This window comes from Arvicanthis niloticus, chromosome 10, assembly GCF_011762505.2.
Source record: "Arvicanthis niloticus isolate mArvNil1 chromosome 10, mArvNil1.pat.X, whole genome shotgun sequence".
NCBI classification, from domain to species: Eukaryota; Metazoa; Chordata; class Mammalia; order Rodentia; family Muridae; genus Arvicanthis; species Arvicanthis niloticus.
The window spans coordinates 39,125,475-39,144,078 of NC_047667.1; the positions used below are offsets into that span (position 1 = coordinate 39,125,475).

General features: G+C 45.8%; 1 long non-coding RNA gene across 1 annotated transcript; it reads left to right on the forward strand.

The window, feature by feature from the left end:
- The first annotated feature begins 12,698 nt into the window (after positions 1–12,698).
- Positions 12,699–18,452, forward strand: LOC143443690 (uncharacterized). The gene is made up of 3 exons (XR_013112872.1): positions 12,699–12,865; positions 13,241–13,322; positions 18,157–18,452. It is a non-coding gene; the product is annotated as an uncharacterized LOC143443690 (long non-coding RNA).
- The last annotated feature ends 152 nt before the right edge of the window (positions 18,453–18,604 follow it).

Consider the following 18,604-nt stretch of genomic DNA (forward strand, 5'->3'; position numbering starts at 1 on the left):
TTCGCAGATAAGACAAGGCTCTGAGTCAGGAAATGGTTTAACACAGGTTCCCAGCTTCCCAGAGGCCAGTCTTGGGTTCTCGAGTTCAGGTGCCCCGACTTCAAGCTCCTCTTCTTAATGTTGGTTTCATTGATGGATGTTTTATTTTCATGCTTGTATGCATGAGGGAGGAAGCAGCCTGCATTTATTTATTTGTTTGTTTGCTTATTTATTTATTGTCATGCATATATACATGCTTGTGTGTATGAGGGATGGTGCAGTCTCTGTCTATCTATCTATCTATCTATCTATCTATCTATCTATCTATCTATCTATCGTCATGCATATGTGCCTGCTTGCATGCATGAAGGAGGATACAACTTCGATTGTTACCTTCAAGAGCATAGTCCACTTCCTTTGAGACAAGGTCTCTCACTAGCCTGGAGCTCACCAATTAGGCAGGACTGGCTAGCCAGGAGCCCCAGTTATCCTGTCTTTGCCTCTCCATCACTCCATATGTGCTACTACATAGTATCCATTATTTTTCCATGGATTCTGTGATCTAGCTCAAGTCCTCCTGCTACTGAGGCAAGTGTTGACCATTCTCCCTGCCCCACTGGTGATTTTAAAAGAAGACCTTGAGCTGAGAGTAATCTATGGGACCTTCTAGGCTAGGAGTTGCTTAGCTCTTGCAGAATCCTAACACATTTTAATAAAACATTTGGGAATGCCAGATTAAAGGATGTTAAGTGGATTTCATGACCACAGAACGTCCTAGATCAGAGGTTCTCAACCTTCCTAATGCTGTGACCCTTAACACAGTTCCCCATGTTGTAGTGACACCCCCAACCATAAAATTCTTTTGTTGTTACTTCATAGCTATAATTTTGCTAGTTATGAATCATAATATAAATATCTGATATGCAGGATGTCTGATATGTTATCCCCAAAGGGGTCATGACCCAGAAGTTAAGAACCACTGTTCTAGAGTCTTTATTATATTAATACATCTTAGGCTTTTTTCTGACCATCTTCTGCTATGAATTCAATTGCAGCATTCAATTGCAGCAGCCACCACACATCCACATCCAGGAAGGAAAGTGGTACCCACGCGTGCACATGCCATCTGCCTTCCTCCAACTTCCCTGCATCCAGTTGTCCGTCCATCAGCTGATGCCTCTCATGTTCAGAGTTTGTCTTGTCCCTCAGTCACTGTCCACACATCAATCATCTCTGGAACCCTCCCTCTTCCCCAGACTCAGGTAGGCTTGGTTCAAGAGTCTCAGACATCTCCTAATCCTGCCAGGTTTTTCATTGAGAAGAACTGTCACAGGGTGCTTCCCCTCTAATGCTGTTTGCCACCCTAGTGCCCCTCACTTGCTATCACAGGAGCCCACATCACAGGATATTTGCTGCAGGGCCACACTTGCCAGAGAGCCTCAGCCAGGCCTTCAGGTTTCCTTGCTCACCGCAGCTTGCATACCCCGTATTCCAGGCTCCAAGGTGAGGCATTTTGAAAATGAGCTTGGGACCCAAGGATCTCTGCATGCCTGTTTTCCTACCTGCACAGTGGCCCTTATGCAACATAAGTGTTATAGAATATTATAATTATCGTTAGATCACACAGAGGAAGCATTCAGCTTACTGCCTGCTCTCTAGAAAGGGTTTAAAAAAAAAAACCCACACTATCACCATGCTAATCTATTAGACAAGCATTGTCAGAAGATAGAAGGTCTGTCTATTTATTCCTTCACATATACCAGGCAGCTTTGACCACTACAGAATTGTCACTAACAGCAGGGTGTGGTTTCTACTGCTGGACTCAGATGGACAATGCTAATAGTCAAGGAGAAACTGCCTTAATGTTAACAGCTCTGAGCTCTTGAATGGCAGAGGCGTAAGAGGCTTTTGGACCCAGAGGCTCATCAGCTGGAAATTAGATGCTGATTACTTCAGGTTTTTCAAAGCCAAGGATATACAGCTCTGGGTGCTCAGGTCAGAGGAGAATTGCTCTGGGATTTGAGTCTCCAAGGCCAGCAGCTGGCAGCAGCCAGCAGCTAGCTTCTTGATCCTCAGCTTCTGGAACCCTCGTCAGTTCCTGATGGCTCACTGAGGGGCTTGCAGCCTTTGCTGTCCTGACTTCTCACGTTCTATTTGCCTTTGCCTTTCAGAGTCTTACCCTCTACCATCTCAGCTTGCTGTCGTTTTCTGTTCCCAGGCAGTCTCTGGAGCTCTTGGCCTGTCTTTTCTCTGTTGTTGTTGAGCTGAAGCAGTTCTACCCACCATAAATACCACCAACAAGCAAATAAAAGATGGCTCCGGAAAACGCTTTTGTGTTAGTTACCCTTTTGCGGCTGTAATAAAACACCATGATTCAGGCAACTTATAATGGAAGAGTTCGTTTTAGTTTATGGTTTCAGAAGGTTAGGAGTCTGTCATATTGAGGAGAAGTGGTATGGGGCAGGCATGGCAGCTGGGGCAGAAAGCTGACGGCTCAGAGCTGAAGGCAGGCAAAGTTGTTCATGCTTAGAGCCTGCCCTCGGTGACACACATCCTCCAGCAGGGTTGCACATCCCAAACTTTCCCCAAACAGCGCCACCAGGGGGGACCACGTGCTCTAAGCATCTGAGCTCTAAGCATCTGGGCACAGTCTCATACAAACTACTACAGCTTTATTAGGACACAACGGAACGCTGAAGGGCTGGGGAAGGGAGGCCTCCCACATTGGCGCCAAGAACCTGAGAATCAAGCTGCCTATCTAGCCAGAAAAGCTATGGCAAGTTTGCGCGTGGCTTCTGATTCTACAGCCAATACCCAGCTTCCCAGGGACGTGTCTTCTAGCGCTTCTAACCACACACCTTGTTGGTAAATCGCTCATAACTCTTGTTCTGTCACTGGAGTGGGAACGAAGTCGGTGATCCCCTGAGAGCCTATCCCAGAGGGTCAGAGTCATGAGGACACTGAGCTTCGTCATTGCTGAAGTGAAGCCTCTCAGAGTCGGTGCAAGCTGTCTGGACCAGTTACGACTGTGGCAAGGCCTCCTCAGACAGAAGTTGTAGTTTCAGCTGCACCCACGGAGGCCGCAGATTTTAAGCTCAAATGGAGTCTATGGATCCTTCGAAGCACTCACGCAGCCAAGGGGGAGTGTCCGACAGCTGTCAATCAAATAGTCAAGCAGTTCCAAGGCAGAACCACTCATTTAAATGGGGGCAAACATCAAAGGGTACCTGCTAAAGATCTACTATGGAATCAATGTTGTTAACATTGCTTGATCTCCAGATAAATCTTCTTAGGGAGATTTGGGTTGCTCTAAAGCCTCAGCATCTAAACCCATAGATTTGTACTTTGAGGTCACACGTCCACACTTTCATGGGATGTAACAAGCTATAAAAACAGTGAGCATACTCTCACAGTCGTGGCTCTACATCCTTTCGTGGTGAAGTTCTGTGGTAACTTTCTTGCGCGACACTCCTCTGGAACCAAGTTCAAGCATGGGTTTAGCATCTCCCAAAGGCGACCATCTTGTTTCTCTGCTTGCTTGGATACATCACAGTTTTATCTCATTTTGCTACTTTCTTCTTCATCTTAGACTTCCTTTCTCATTGGATTGTGCTTTGCATATTCATGGGTTTGTGTTTATTTTTTCTGGTGGTTTTTTTTTTTAAGTGTCCTTAGTTTGCAACTGGTATTATTGTAAGCCATTTAAAAATGTCTTTGGGGAGGCTGGAAAGATGGCTCAGCACATAAGAACACTGATTGCTCTTCCAGAGGAACTAGGTTTGAATCCCAGAACCCGTATGGTGGCTAAGGACCATCTGTAACTCTGATTCCAGAAGATCCAAAGCCCTTTTCTTCTGTGGGACTGCATATATGCAGTGCGCAGTCATACATGCAGACAAAGTATCCAGGCACATGAAAACATTAAAAATCTCAAAAAATGTAAATATCTTTGGAGATCTAAGTGTGGAGTGTCCTTCTCTTATAAACACACACACACACACACACACACACACACATCCCACGACTGTTGTTAAACTAAAGTGCATAACATTTATTGCCATTTATGCAGTGTGTAAATAATCTTTAAGGCAGTTTATACCTTGCCCTAGTAATTTATAATTACTCAAAGATTAAAGACCAAGAGGCATGCTGGGGAGTTTAATAACACCTGTGACTTTCAAGCATTCACACACACCTAGAAGAGGGAAGGTCTTCAGTTTCCCCTGGTTCTCACAGCCCGGATTTCCATCTTAAACAAGAGAACACTGAAGCCCAGAGAAAGTAATTTTTCTTTGAATTCACCCATCTGGCGCGTGATGGACTTAAGATGTGAGTCTGGAATGTCTAATTCTTCTGCCCGCCAGCTGCTCTGTGTATCATGCAACCTCGGCTACAAAACTGTATCCGGCAATGGCAGCAGCTGCTGTGGTGATTTTAGACTATGTCCACACACACCCTTTGGCTTAATTTTTCCCCCCTCTGAGACAGACAGAGAGAGAGAGAGAGAGAGAGAGAGAGAGAGAGAGAGAGAGAGAGAGAGAGAGAGAGCTAGCGCTGAATTCTATAGTGGATTATGATTTGAACTTAGCAACTCACTTCCAGTGAAGAGAATATAGAAGAAAGGACAGTGACTTCCAAGATCAAACAGAAGTGCATGGGAACTTTCTTTCTCATACGCTGAAGATGTGGGGGAGGAGGCCAGCTGCCACATTATGAGGATCTTCAAGCGGCTCTAGGAGAGATACCTGAGGTGGGGTTGAGGCCTTGGTTAAGGCCTTCTGCAGACGGCCACTGGAAAACTACCGGTAGCTGTTTGGGAGGAAGCATGGACTCGACAGCCCTGGTCAAGCTTCCAGGAGGAAGCTTTGGCTTCCAGCTTATGAGACACCTAAGCCAGAACCATCAGCCTATCTGGCCTTCAGGTACCGTGGATGTTTATCATTTTATGCTGCTAAGTGTTGGGTATGACTTGTTACATAGCAACAGACACTACAGATCACGTGGTACTGGAGGCCTTTCCCCTCTGCTTTGTGGAAGCATTGGCGGCGTCCCCTCTCTCTTTTCCCGGGATGCCAGGGCTCTGCCTGTAGTTATTCCCACTTCCTTGTTTCTATCCAGCTTAGTTTATGTCGTCCACAGCTTTCAAACACAACAAGGCACGCGAACGGCGCCTTTTCATCTGGTTCAGTTAAGTAACCTGAAGAGTGAGAGCGTGGGAGCGAAGTCCAATTAAGAAGCCTGGCCTGGGGCCGCAGGGATGGCTCAGGAGATACAGTGCTTGCTGAGCCAGCACCCACATGGAAGCTGGGCACAAACTTCTTGGGAGGCAGAGATAGAAGATCCGTGTATGGATCTGGCTAGCTAAAGTCCAATCAATCACCGAGCTCCAGGTTCAGAGAGAGACTCTCCTTCCGTGTATAAAGTACGGAGTGATGTGGAAAACATGTGATGTCAGCTTTGGTACTCCACATGTGTGAACTCATAGGTGCCCTTGTATCTACACACACGTACAGCCACACATGAGAACATGTATGTGCTCCACCACAAGGAGATATGTGCAACCCCCCCCCCATACATCTAAAGAAAGAAAGAAAGAAAAACATATCTATCCTGCGTGAGCAAAGGCTTGCCAAAGCTTGCTGAGGCCCTTGATATTTGAGACAGATGACACGGCCAGGACTTGTTAATACAATCATTTAATATATATACATACACCCCTCTGTCCCTGTGTGAAACTGCGATAAGAAATCAAAGCACTTGACACTCAGCAGAGAGATTTCATAATTAATGGAGTCTTTAAAAAAAAAAAAAAAAAAGGTGTTTTTTCCAAAAGTCACGGTTATACCAGGCATGGTGGCATTTGTCATCTCAGCTTCTTGGGAAGGGTGAGGAGAAAAGCTCAGTTGTGCCTAAGAGTTCAAGGTCAATTGAAGAACGGAAAATATATTGTTGAAATATAGCCTCAATTTACATTGTTGTGTGTGTGTATATGTGTATGTGTATATATGTATGTGTGTATGTATATGTGTGTATATGTGTGTATGTATATGTGTGTATGTATATGTGTGTGTATGTGTGTATGTATATGTATGTATATGTGTGTGTATATATGTGTGTATGTATATGTGTGTGTATATGTGTGTATGTATATGTGTGTGTATGTATATGTGTGTATGTATATGTGTGTGTATGTGGATATTTATATATATGAATATGCACGTTAGGTACCAGGTACAAATCAAGGGCCTGGATATCCTTTGATGACCATAATAGACCAAATCTCTGTCTTCATCAAGTTTATTCAAGGGAGGGAGACAGACAATAAGCAACAAGAAAGGAATACTTCAGGGTTTTGGAAAAAAAAAAGGGCAAATGTTGAGCTGGATTGCAAGAACCGATGTTAAAAGCCAGGCGTGGTCCCACTGGGGAGGCAGTGACTGGAAAGGAGAATCCCGGGGACTCTGGGCCAGTGAGAGCCAAGTTCAGCATCTCCTGCTCTGTGCTGAGGAGGTCGCCAGTTTATCTCAGGGGCTGGGAGTGGTTGCCCACTTGGCTTCTTTCTAGAATATGAATGAGATTCCCACTTACACAAACCTTTTCCCACATCCGCTGTGCTTTCTCCCCTGCCCTGCCTTGGATCGACTCGCAATGCGCATGAGCACTGCGTTTTTGAGGTCGTTCATGGAGGCAGATTTCATTAGCTGGTAAAAACGGCCAGCAGATTCCAGGCACAGGGTCAGGCGCTGTGTAGAAAGCACCTGCCTTCACTGTGTTCGCTCACACGCTACGATGCAGCACACATCTTAAAAAAGCGAACAATCCCAGATACGTGCGGTACGCTGACCATGGTGTGGCTGGCCTTCCAGGGAGATTTTGATGGAGGTGGTGGGGAGTGACTCACAGGGCCCCTCTCATCCTCAGGGCGGGACAAGAGCCACGTTAGCCCCTGCACATGGCCTCATTGAGATGGATGGTGACCAGTCACAGAGCTGGGCCTTTGCACCCCCTCGAATTAGTCCCCAGTCCTGACAGAAAAAAAAAAAAATAGATGAACGATATCCCATCAGACCCACATATCCTGTTTTTAATTGATTTGAACACAGACTCTTCAATCAAGGTATTAATATTTAATTGTCCTGTCAGGTTAGATCCTTCCCAACCTGACAGTTAAAAATGGCTTGGGACAGAGGAAGAGAGGAGGTGGTGGTGGTCTCAGGAAGTGAGAAAAGTGAGGGACTATCTCAGAGAGGGTTACCATCTTAGAGACAATGGGGAGGACCAGACACGGGCATCAGAGTCCTGGGAGGCAGGCATCTCAGTTTTTTTTTTCTTTTTGTATTTTGTCTCTGTTCCTTTTGTACATGTGAAAGCACACATTGTTTTTATTTGCTCCCCAACCCCCAAAACTCCATTAAGAAACCATGTTGGAATTTAGGCAGTTAGGTGTCTTCAATGGAATGTCTGGGTAAGAAGGCTGCTGCTGGTTCATTCAACTTTGGACATTATGATGCAAACTCTTCTCTGTTTACGTCATACAAGAGGACCATGCAGTTGAGTTACAAAAAAAAAAAGGTGGGGGGCAATGACACAATGACGTGTTAGGTAGGTGTACAGATTCATGTTAGCTTGCATTCACAACTACTGTGTGTAGTCAGCAGGCTACAGCCAGCCCATCAGTCCCAATGAGACCTGATTTTATATGTACGTTTCTTTGGAAACAGTACCCACTATCTTGGCTGCCCAGTGTCAGAGTAGCAAAGAAAAATAGCCGGGGAACTATTTTAGGTAAAAGTACTTTCAGAGACAGCTAATAAATCTTTCATTATGACTCAATCACATGCTATTAATAGGCAGGAAATGACAGGGGCAGAACTAAATTCCATGCATTTTCAGCTTTTTCCCTTTGTTCCTCCGTGTGTGTGTGTGTGTGTGTGTGTGTGTGTGTGTGTGTGTGTATGTGTGTGCAGGTGCCTGTGCATGTGTGTACAGCACACATACACATGGAAACTGTGTGTGTGTGTGTGCAGGTGCCTGTGCATGTGTGTACAGCACACATACACATGGAAACTGTGTGTGTGTGCAGGTGCCTGTGCATGTGTGTGCAGCACACATACACATGGAAACTCACACACATACACACACACACACACACACACACACACACGCACGCACACACACACGGAGGAACAAAGGGAAAAGCTGAAAATGCATGGAATTTAGTTCTGCCCCTGTCATTTCCTGCCTATTAATAGCATGTGATTGAGTCATAATGAAAGATTTATTTGCTGGCTGGACACCACTGTCCTCTTCACAAACTTAGAAAATCTCTCTCTCTCTCTCTCTCTCTCTCTCTCTCTCTCTCTCTCTCTCTCTCTCTCTCTCTGTGTGTGTGTGTGTGTGTGTGTGTGTGTGTGTTCATGCACGTGTATAGAGGTCAAAGGAAAGCTTTGGGTTTCAGTCATCAGGTGCAATTCACCTTAAAAACAACAACAACAAACCATATAGAGGCTTTCACTGGCTCAGAGCCCCAGGAATTCTCTTTTTCAGTGGCTGCCTCCCCAGTGAGACCACACCTGGCTATTAACATCGGTTCTGCAACCCAATTCCAGCTTTTGTCCTTGTCAACTGAGCTATCTCCCCTGTCTTATTCCCACTTAAAAACAGAAACAAAACCAAAAAAACCAAAACCCAGAAACCAAGAGGTAAAGTTAGTCCTCTCAGGCTCTAGTGTGGGAAAGGGCTTTGCCTGTTGGACAGCCATGCCCTGGGCCCTCCTCCAGAGACAGTCACTTCTGGCCTTTTCTGAACAAAGTTCCAACACGTCTGAGAGTCACAGGAAATCACACTGAAGTGATGCCCTGAAGAAACAGAACCGATTCCAATATGGCATCCATCTCTCCAAGTCTGCAAGTTTGGAGGCACTTGTTCTCTCTGAAGTGGAATGTGGAGATATGGGTATATTTGGATGTCTTATCAGTTGGGTTGGGATGGCCCCAGCATTTAATGGGGGAAAGAGGCCAATGCTGGACAACCTTTACTGAGCTCTGGGTAGTGATCTCTGGGAGAACTGCCTCTCCACATACAACTGCTGGATGCTCCATTTGGATTATTGGTAAATAAAACTGCACTCTACTTTGCTCATGAGCAAAGGTCTGGGCTGTGTACACAAGCTAGTGGAGCAAGGTGGGGGACCAGACCAGTAAGCAGCTTAGCCCTGTGTCTGCTCTAAGTTTCTGCTGTGAGTTCCTTCCTCAGCTTTCCTCATTGGTGGCCTGTAACCTGTAAGCCAAATAAACTCATCCATTCCCATGCTCCTTTGGTCGCAGTGTCGCATCAGAGCAACAGAAAGTGAACTAGAACACAGTGACTATAAACATATGCATAGATGCACTCACAGAACCTCCTGGTTCTTTTCCAATAGCTTGATCAAAGTATGTCTCTTGCAAATAAAGGGATATTTAGTATAATGAAAATATAAGGATTTTGCTATTCCGAAACAGATAAATTAATGGTAGAAAGATGTGACAATTAATTTTGTCAAGTTGACATAACCTGGAATCACCTGGGATGAGACTTTCAATACACTGCCTGTATCACACTGGCTTGTGGGTATGTCTCTGGGGATTTTCTATGTATGTGGAAGGATTTAGCCTACTGTGGGTAGCACCATCCCCTAACAAGGGTAGAACAAGAGTTATAGAGGAGCAATCAAGTAAACAAATGAGCATGTATTGATCAAAATTAATTTCTCTCTGTTCTTAGCTGTGGATGTGATGAAACTAGCTCTGAAGTCCCTGCTCTGACTTCTCCAGTTATGGACTGTAACCTCAAACTGTAAGCTAAAAGAAATCACCCCCTACCCCCAGTTGCGTTTGACAGGCATTTAATCACCGCAACAGAAATAAAACTAAAAAGGAAAGAAATGAGAAAACCAAGATGGCCTTCTGACATTTTCTTATAAATCTTTAAAATAATTTCAGGTAAAATTATGGACCACTTTCAAAAAGCTGTGTTTTCTGAAAGGCCTGTACTTTGGTAAATGCCATCTTCTCTGCCCTTGGGAGCTTTGCATTTCTCTTATTTTCTGTCTCTTGTCTGGAAAACCCCTATTTAACATGGCTTCATTCCTTTCTCCTTCTTTGACGCTTCAATAATTGCCGAGAGTTGAGTTAGGAGCTGGAGACTGATCCAGGGCTTGCCACCCACCCACTTGTTCAGGAGGGTAAATTTTCACTTTTTTTTTCTGTGTTCCAGTTACAGCATTAGGTGGAGGGAACCCACTGACAAGTGAAGACAGCATTATTTTCCATATAGAACTGTCTCTTACCTGAGTTTCCCACTAGCCTGTGATGTGAGGACATCCTTCACTCTACTGCTACATGGGAAACTATCCCAAGGACATGGTGCCTCCAAGGAGGATGACATCCAGTTGCCCAGGGAGGGAACATTGTCTGTGGGAGAAGAGACCAGGTTTCCCTAGGGCCCACTGGGATGTCTCCATCAGAGGGTATGAAGAGGATTCCAACAAACTTTAAAAGAAGAAAAAAAGATCCAAAAACACAGCCACCTAGACTTCAGTTTTTTGAGAAAGAAAGCCTGGACCTAGGAAATAGATAAAGCAAAGCAAAACTGTCTGGTGGGGTCCATGGCAGCAACTCTTATAGTCAGCGATGCTGTCATGAGCTCTTCCAGCTTGGGGCTGGGGAGCTTGGAAACCAACAGGAGGGTTTTGAGAAGGACAAACGCTGGAGGTCCTGGGTGGGAGTCTCTGTGAGGTGAAGTTCTCATGCTGGGAGACCCATGAGGCCATTGGAATATGAAATAAAGAGACTATGGGGCTTACCTGGTGAAGCAACTAACTTCATGGATTTAAAAAAAAATCAGCTCTCTAAGGTAGGATATGGGAACCCAGGATGCTATGTCATCATAACTAGACCTTGTTCAGAGTAGTTCTTCATTGCTCTTCTTCTCCCTCCCTGCCTCTCCTTCCTCCCCACCCCCATCTTCTACTTCTCAAGAACTCATAATCCTTCTGCCCTAGGGATTGGGATAAGGGCAGGGGACTGAGGTGAGGACCCTTGGATGGTTGCCACCCAAGGAATTATGGGCCAGAAAGACAAAACCTCTTAGGTAATTGCAGGTCAGTGTGGTCAGGCAGAACACATACAAGGTTTCAAAGAACCAGACCAGAGAGCTAAGCTGGGGTCCCTGGGTCACCTTCGGAAGCAGGAAGCCTGGACTGAGTGACTCTGGAAGAATGAAAGGGAGGAAGGCATTGGTGGGCTTTGAGTAGGCATGGGAGAGTGAGTCCCTTGAATTTCATTTTAGAAAAGTGTGGACAGCCATGTTACTGGGAGGACTCTCTTTGGTCTGTAGCAGTGCCATAACAAGATACCACAGGGTAAGGTGTTTCTACAGAAAATTGGTGTGTGTGTGTGTGTGTGTGTGTGTGTGTGTGTGTGTAGACAATCTCATTTTGTAGACTATACTGGTTTGGAACTCTGTTATCTAGGCTGACACTGAATTCACAGCATCCTAATTAAGTATTTCACTGGAATGCTGGGGTCGCAGGTGTGAGCCACCACACCTGGCTTTCAATAGAGAAAATAAATGTAAAATCTGTCCCTTGTAGGTATAAATGCTCACTAATTATAAACAAAAGGATCCAAGTTTATGAGTGTCTATGAGCCGAGCTGGTTTCGAAGATTCTTTTTTTTCAGTTAGATTTATTAAAGGATAATTAAATAACACAGATATACCTTTGAATAGTGTTTGATACACCCTGACTCTAGGGAATGGCTTTGGATCCCTTTGCAATTTCCTCCGTCCAAATTCTCTGCAACACTGATCCAATTCTGTCGCTGTAATTTTCCATTATGTCATAGAAGGGGCATTGGAGTCTGGCACCCTTCACTTAGCCAATGCTGTGGGTGTCCTTTCTTAATGTATCTATGAGTAGCTGCCCCCTTATCATTTTCCTTACATTATATGGATCTACCATAACTGTTAAGCCATTTTCCAGTTAATGGCCATTTGAGTAGTGTTTATCCTTTAGAAATTATGAATAGTTGCCATGGATATTGCTACAAGTCTTGGGTGGGTGGGATTCTTTCTCTTGAATAAGTACTTGAGTGTGGGATTTTTGGAAAAACATGTCGAGTGGATGCACCCAATTCTGGGGTTACCAGACACTTGTGACTACACCCAGACTTTAACGTGGGTGCTGGGGTTCAGACTCATAACCTCACGATTGCTCAGCACATGATCTTACCCACTGAGCCATCTCCCCAGCCACGATTTTAACTTTTGAGACAGGATTTTAGGTAGCTGAGGCTGACTTCCTGGCTCTGCCTCCTGTACTGGGATTACTGGTGTGGAGCCATCCCATCCAGCACCAGCACCACCTATTTAAAGGACAACTCTGCCGGGAGTGGTGGCATTCACTTGTGATCTTGGCATTCCAGAGGCTAAGGCAGGAGACTCATGAGTTGGAGGGCAGCCCACGCATGCTATTAGTGAGTTTCCTGGTCACTCAGAAACAATGATTACTTTGTCTCCAAACAAACAAAAAACAAAACGCAACGTTTTCCCGGAATGAATTACTGTGACACCTTTGTTTGGAAGCAATTGATCATGAATGGGTGGGTCTGTTTCTGGACTCTTACTCCTAGTTATTAATCTTAGAAACAAGCTTTGTTATTTCAGTCAACTGGTCGGGTTTTAAATAGACTGAACATTTAGAACCCCATGGCTGTCGGTCTCTTTGGATCTCAGGATTCAAAAGCAAACACCGTTTTCTCATGATGGAAACCCCAGACAGGCACGCCATGCCAGGCTCCAGGGGCCCCCATCTTGTTCTGAGGGGCAAGCTAAGGTTCTTCCACAGGTGAGCACATGTCTGTGATGGGGAAGTCAAACTGAAGCACTCACACCCAGGCAAAACAGGCTGCCGGCTTTCTCAAACAGGTACCCTTCCCTGTGCGGAGTTTCTGGTTTAGAAGCAGTCTACCTCACCTTGAAAGAACACCACAGGCTCCAGGACAGAGCTTTCTGGGAGGAGGTTGAGAAGGGGTGGAGAGAAAGCCGACGCCACCATTAGGGCAGCGTCCTCCAGCTGGACTAACCAGAGCTGAGGCCATGATTGCCACATGGCCAGCTCCCCTGGGGCGTCTTTCAGAAAGCCAGCATTTCAGCTACAGAGCTGCTGTCTGTGGATTGTTAGCAGGCTCGAAATAGACCATTCATTTTCTTCTTCTTTTAGCACAGAAGGGTCTCACAACTCCAAATACCACCAAGGACCTGAATGTTTCCAGTCAAAACATTCCCCAGACCACAGCCCACTGGTAAGAGGAAGGGCTTTGGAGGGAAAACAACCACCCAGCAGCCTGGAAACTACAGAGTACACAGGAGACAGAGGCCTCTTGCTCTTAAACGCTGGCGGCCTACCGCCACTGATGCACAGACGTTATCTTCCCAGTTGGCCTCTCCCTCTTCTCTGCCTCAAGAAATACATCAGTTTGCAAGGTGTGGGGAGCATTGATTGGCTACTAGTTGTCACGTGCTCTCAGAAGCTGCCTGTCACAACCAATGGAGCAGTAAGAATGGAGCACTGGAGACGAGTCTGGCAGAGATGGTCCTGTGGGGAGTGGGTGCCATTCTTCAGTGTCCCTTAGTACAGTAATGCATCTGGCGAGTACAAAATCACACGAGTTTCTTGTTTAGAAGGGATCATGTGCTGTTGGGTGCTACTGGAGACTTTGGGCAGATAGGGTCCAGTGGATTGACAGTGGCTTTGTTATGGCAGGCAATAGAAGTTCCCAGGAATGGTTTGGGGAGAACTCTGTCCAACGCCTGAGATACTAGATGACGCTCACAGATCGCTACAGTTTCTCCCTCATTTAGCTCATGAGCCTAAAGGTTGAGAAGAGAGCCACCAGCTCGGGAAAGCATCGAGGAAAGAAAAAAGGCAAGGAGGGAGAGCCAGGTATTAGTAGTCAGCAGCCGTTGTGAGAAGGGCTGTTTGAGGGTCAAACTGGCCAGTGGGTAGAAAAGTAGGTAGTTCCATACCTGTGCCTTAAGGCAGTGCGGCTCTACAAGCAGAGGGTTGCTAGTGGGATTCAGGCAGAGTATCCTGGAAGAAAGGCAGATGAGGAGGTTCTGTGTGGCTCCAACAAAGACTGGGGCCACAGTGATGCCAACGACATGCCATCCTGAGGTGTAAACACAAAGGGTACTAGAGCCGAATGGTGATAAGCCAGGCCTCTGAGGAGGACCAGCCTGAGTTGGTCCTGTGCTTCTACCAACTTACTGCTGCGTGACCTCAGACAAATTAATCTTTTGGAGGCTTAGTTTCTTTAACTATAAAACAAAGAGTCTGTAGTCCTTCCTTCCTTCCTTCCTTCCTTCCTTCCTTTCTTTCTTTCTTTCTTTCTTTCTTTCTTTCTTTCTTTCTTTCTTTCGGCAAGCACTTAAGTATTTTATTAATTATTATTATTATTACTACTACTACTTTTTTCTTATTCACTTTGCATCCCACTCACTGGCCCCCTCCCAGTCACTAAGAATTATTAGGTGAATTCTATGAGCTCACAAGGATTGGTCAGAGGATAGCCTGTGTGATGTGGAGTCTGCCCGTGTTCAAGCTACTGCTATGGACATCAGGAAAGCCCGGAGACCATGTTACCGACCGACCGACCGAGGATGCTTTAGCCTTCTTTCCAACCCTTATTTGCATATTTACATTTTGGAGGTTCCTTAAAGCTCTTCCCTTCCAGTTGTGTTTGGGGAGTGGGGAGAGATATTTGAGGTGACCTCCGTAGCCCTCCGCAGTGTCCTCTGAAAGGCCTGAGACACCAGTCAGGAAGGCCAGACCCATCGTTTCAAGGATAAAGAAGGCTTTGGGAAGAGTTGACGTCAGGTTTCTCCTATTGTTTCTTGGGACAAAGCCTGTGAGTAAGGGGTGGGAACTAAAATCAGACAAGGCCTTGTTAGTGACTTCAGCTTCACTCCTAGCACGACGGAGCTTGGGAAAAGGATTCCTTTCACGTGTCCTGCTCCTCACACATTACCCAACCGTGACTTTAAATCTAAAACCCCATCTGTATTCCAGTCTGATCACGGAGCTCTGGCATCCCTGTGGGTTCCAGCCTGGGTCTGTGATGGATAAGTATCCCCTGAAGACCTCCACTGACACTAGACTTTGAGGGATCAGCCAGTGTCCAACACCCCACACCCCCAGTTCCCAGCTGCCCCTCACCCCTGGAGGAGAAAGGTGAATCTTTACAGCTGCAGGTTACTGGAGACTATGCTGTTGCATGCAAGGCTCTCAGTCCTCAATCGGACAGGAAGCTGCAGAAGCCAGCATCAGACTCGGCCCAGTGCTGAGCATACAAAAGGCCTGACCTCTGCTAACAATTGGAGCAAGTGCTTGACATTCTAGCCACGAGCCCAGCTGCCCTGTTTTGGGTCATACAGCAGCAGGCAATTCCCATACTTACCAAGATGTTGAGGGAACTTACCTCTGCCAGGAACTCAACCAAATGCAGTCACAGTATTAGTAACACAGGCTCTTTCCCCCAAAGGCACTGGATGCTCAAGCCCTACTTTTCTGTTCAGTCAGCTGAGGAGACTGGGCAGGGAGTCTGAGGTTTTTTATCCCACCTCAGTCCCCCGAAACCCACGGTCCTTCTTCACATGGAGGCTTTTCTGGGAGTGGGGATTTTTGCTTTTTGTGGTTTGCCGACAGCAGAATGTGAAGAGTCTTGCTTTCTGGGTTGAATTCAAGCCTCACTGTTAGGCTTGTCATAGCAGGGCTAGCTGGGTCGATGCGGGGATGGAGCAGGTTTAGGCTATATTGCATGACGTCAGCTAGTCGAGTGCTGTCCTGTACAACAGTTGCCAGGAGAGGAAACAGGCTTTCTGTCATTGGGTAGTCACAAAAGCCTCTTCCTTTGCAACGGCATGAACAACATCATACCTAGAAAGGAGATAACCTGGAGGTCTAGTCTCATACTGACCTTACGATAAGCTCCCTCTTTGCTTCTGTGATCGGCACCGGGTGCTCTCTATCCAAGGCCTATTTATCTTTGCTCTGTCCTTAAGAGATTGCTCCTGGGTAGTTTCCTCTGGAACATGTTTAGCAGCCTGTTAGTGTCCTCTAAGCTCCCTAAGGATGGGCCCTTCTGTTGAGCTGCTTGCTAGTGTCTAGTCCAATGGCTAAAGAGATGCATACACAGATCCTCTCCGGTCCCTCACCTCACAGCTGTTCAGGAAGATACTTGAAAATCCCAGATTCGCTCTACTGCCTAGGGAATGCTGCCTGACTTAGCCTGAGGTCTGGACACTGGTAGTAAGGAGAGGTCCCTGGTTAGCCTAACATACAGGCATGGTGGAGACCCATATGTTCACGGACTGAGTAAGCTTTGCCAAAGTGACATATTTGCTTAATTAATTGTGTTTGAGGTGGCAGATTCCCAACCCCCTTACCTACTGGTAGCACTTGTCTGAACCCTGAAAACCTGGGGTCACACATGTTTGGAAGGAGAGCTACTACTGGCCGGCATTTCTCCTCTGGTGTTTGGAAGCACTCAGTAACTCACTAAGTCATTTAGAATTCCTGCCTCCACAGACTGGCTGTTCTCTCTGTTCCCCAGATGCTAAACTTCTGCCTCAGTGTCTTCTCACCTACACACTCTGGTTCTCACACTTGGGCCCTCACTCACCATTCCTGTAGATCAGAGATTTTGAGGAGTTAGATGGGATGACCAATATCCATATCCATATCCATCTGTCTATCATCTATGGCTCTGCCCAACCCCTGTGCATATTTTCAAGCCCTCTTGGTGACTGTCTCACCTGTTTGTGGTAGGCCTCATGACATAGTCCATTTTACCTGGCTGTATATTGGAAAGTTCAGGCCCTGTCCTTCTCTGAGGGCTTCTGCCATTATGGAAAGCAGTCATGGGCAAATCTGTGCCTGAGGTTCTGGGTGGTCTTTTAGCTGTGGTTGGAGATGCAGGTGAATGAGAGGTTTTAGGGCCAACTGCCCACCAGATCCCAAAGACTGGATCAAAGTCTCATCCAAGGCAAAAGTCCTGATCAGAATTTGATCTCAAACATTGCTCAAGGAAGGTCCAGTTCTTTTCTCAGGTTGCTGAAGTTATGGGACTTCAGGGGTCTGTCACCTACATTGAGAAACTACAGGGAAAGGTTATAAACACGATATGAAGCTGAGATTAGGAAAGCTACCTGACCTACTGTCTGCTCCAGGGGTGTGTGTGTGTGTGTGTGTGTGTGTGTGTGTGTGTGTGTGTGTGTGTCTGGAGGCTGTTCACCCTGTACACTTAACTCTTAGGAAAACCTGGGCAGGAACAGAATTACACAGACTTCTGCTCGGTGGGGAGGGAGTGGTCTTTGTGATTCTAAGTGGTTCTGTGCTGGAAGAGACATGTTTGTTTCGGAAAGAGCCAGCTGGGACTCAGGACCACTCTGGGCTCAAGCTTTGGTCTTGTTTGACAACTCACAAAACTCAGCAGAATTTGAACTTCCAACTTTATGGTTTGGTGGAAAATGCCGAGGGTGAGGGAGGGCAGTGGTGGTTGCTAATTCCTTTCCCCTCTATAGCTGACCCTTTCTCTTGCCACCATACCTTCAGGAAAGCATGAAGATACAGCTTCTATGAACAAAGGTTGCTGGGCCAACAGATCAGAGCAGTGCTTGTCAGAGGTGGAGGGACAGCAGGTGCTATGGAGACTTTAAAGCCAGCATGTAATACTCACTTATTCTGTCCCCGTCTTCAGTCATGTTTGACTTTACAGTGGCAAACTCCATACGTCTTCAAACCCCAGACTCTCTCCTTGGGTGACTCCAGAGCTTAGTGTACAGTGAACACGTAACATGTGTCAGCTGGTGGAGTGACTAGAACAAATAAATACGTCTTTGGGAAACAGATGGCTTTTTGTTAGGTGGTTTGTAAGGACTGCCTCCAGCCAAATTTATGAGGAAACTATTGTTTTTTTTTTTGTTAAGCACAAAAAGGTTAAGTAATTTTTCCAAGGTCTCACAGGTAGTGTGTGTTCGTGCGTGTGTCTTGGGGGAGCACACAAGTGATAAAGCCTGAGGCATGATTTTGTATTCTTCCCAGGTGTGCATTTTTTTTTTTTTTTTTTTTTAAATCAGGTCTGTGGATTTGTGAATGTTCTGAAGTGGATGGGCAAGTCTGGAAGTCTGGAGATGGCAAGAAAGTTGGGGGCTTCCAACTGGGTATATGATCAAGTATGTGTCCTGTGGAAAACAGGAAAGAAGACAACCTCACAGAAGTGGAGTTAGGAAGAGAGAAAAAGAAGGCAAGGATTGCCAACAAAGTCTCACACGGACATTTCTACTCTTTCAACCCAGACCCAGGTAGTAAGAAAGAACAGAGCCAGGACAACTGTTAAAAATTATTTAATAGAAAGTCCAATGTCAAAATGTAACAATAAACAAAAATACACATGTATAAATATGTATATATAATTAGACTCGTATACTTTCTCAGACCCTTTTCAAAATGGAACAGAATCATCAGAACATTTTGATAGTCAAATCAAAAATAATATTCAAGCCACAGTCCACTGGTGCCATGGGA